Below are 1,844 nucleotides of genomic sequence, written 5' to 3' on the forward strand. Positions count from 1 at the left end.
ATTTTTTTTTTTTTTTTTTTTTTTTTTTTTTTTTTTTTTTTTTTTTTTTTATACTGGTTATTGGCTTACTTAGGGTGTAAAATTAAATATATATTTAGGGTTTAGGGTTTATACTACTCTAGGGTTTAGGGTTTAGCTTTTATAAGGAATATATTATATAAGGTAATTAGGGTTTAGGGTTTAGGGTTTAGGGTTTACGTAATTAGCTGCTCTTTCTTTCATTTGTTTTTTTAATAATAAATCTTCTTGCTGCTGCTGCAGCTGCTGCTGCAGCAAAGAAAAGTTGCTGGCAGCAAAAGAGGAATTAAAGGATGCATGCATGCGATTAGTATTATTATTATTAAATACAGGCCATAAGGATTCATTTGCTGCTGCAGCTGCTGCAGCAGCAGCAGCAGCAGCAGGAGCAGCAGCTGCAGCAGCAGCAGCAGCTGCTGCTGCTGCTGAGGATGATGATGATGATACCCCTAAGGTAGCTTCATTAACTAAAGCAGCAACAGCTGCTGAGTTCAATGCAGCTGCTGCTCCTCTGCTGCTGCTGCCACCTGCTGCTGCTGCTGCTGCTGCTGCTGTTGTTGCTGCTGCAGGATATGCGTAAGAAGCATCCGTCATTGTTGCCGCATCGTTAGCATTTCTTGTGCTGCTGCTGTTGCTGCTGTTGCTGCTGCTGCAGGTGCAGAAAGGTACGGGACCACTGGTGCTGCTGTCTGCTGCAGTGCTGCTGCTGCATGCAGGGAAGCAGCAGGAGCAGGTGTCCCCTCTGCTGTCTGCTGCATCGCTGCTGTTGCTGCTGTTGCTGTTGCTGCTGCTGCTGCTGCCTTGGGTTTGCTGCGCTGCTTCTGCTGCTGTATCCAATGTGGTCTTACTGTGACAACCCCCCATGGTCTTACCACCCCTGCTGCTGCTGCTGTTGCTGCTGCTGTTGCTGCTGCTATTTAATGAGTTATTTTTCTCTATTTGTGAGGTATTTCTTTCCTTTTTTCTGCTGCCTATACACCGCAAAGATATACATTAAGGAGGTAGTGTGTTACTGTCAATAAGGGGAAAAGAACAACCCTTCTTGTGTCAAGACGAATAAAGGAACAAATAAACAAATAAGTAAATAAATAAATAAATAAATAAATAAATAAAATAATAAATAAATAAATAAAATAATAAAAATAAAAGAGCAGAGAATTACTTATTATATATTAAAGGAATATTATTTACTGCATAAAGAAACAACAAGAGCGCGGTGTATATAATTGGCGTTTTTTCTACGTCAATTAGCCATAAAAAAGGAAATAAAAGGGTAAATAAATAAGTAAATAAACAAATGTAATTAATTAAGACAAAAAAAGAAGAAAAAAGGAGAAAAAAGAAGAAAAAACGGCCTTTTTATATTTATAGACCAATGGTCACCTTGATGGTCACTCGAGTGGTCCACTGCAGCAGCAGCAGCAGCAGCAGCAGCAGCAGCAAATGAGCTGCCTATACACCCGAATTAATTGTCATATTTTATCATTAAAAAGAGGAAAATTAATTGAAATAATTAATTTATTTTATTTATTTATTTATTTATTTATTTATTTCTTCTTTTTTCCTCTTATTTATACATAATAACACACACAACCCCACCCTCCTTCCCTCCTCCTACAAGGAGCAAAAAAAGCAACAAAAAAAAAAAAAAAAGAAAAGAATAAATATTATTTAATTAATTAATTTATAATTAACTATTTTACTATTAATTAATAAATAATTTATTAATTTATTAGCAACTAATTAACAAAAATTAAATCTGTGGTGCTATAGTGCAACTATTAAGGAAAAAAAAAAAAAAAAAAAAAAAAATTTCTTTTTTTTTT

Source organism: Eimeria maxima, genomic scaffold (assembly GCF_000499605.1).
Source record: "Eimeria maxima Weybridge genomic scaffold, Emw_scaff489, whole genome shotgun sequence".
NCBI classification, from domain to species: domain Eukaryota; phylum Apicomplexa; class Conoidasida; order Eucoccidiorida; family Eimeriidae; genus Eimeria; species Eimeria maxima.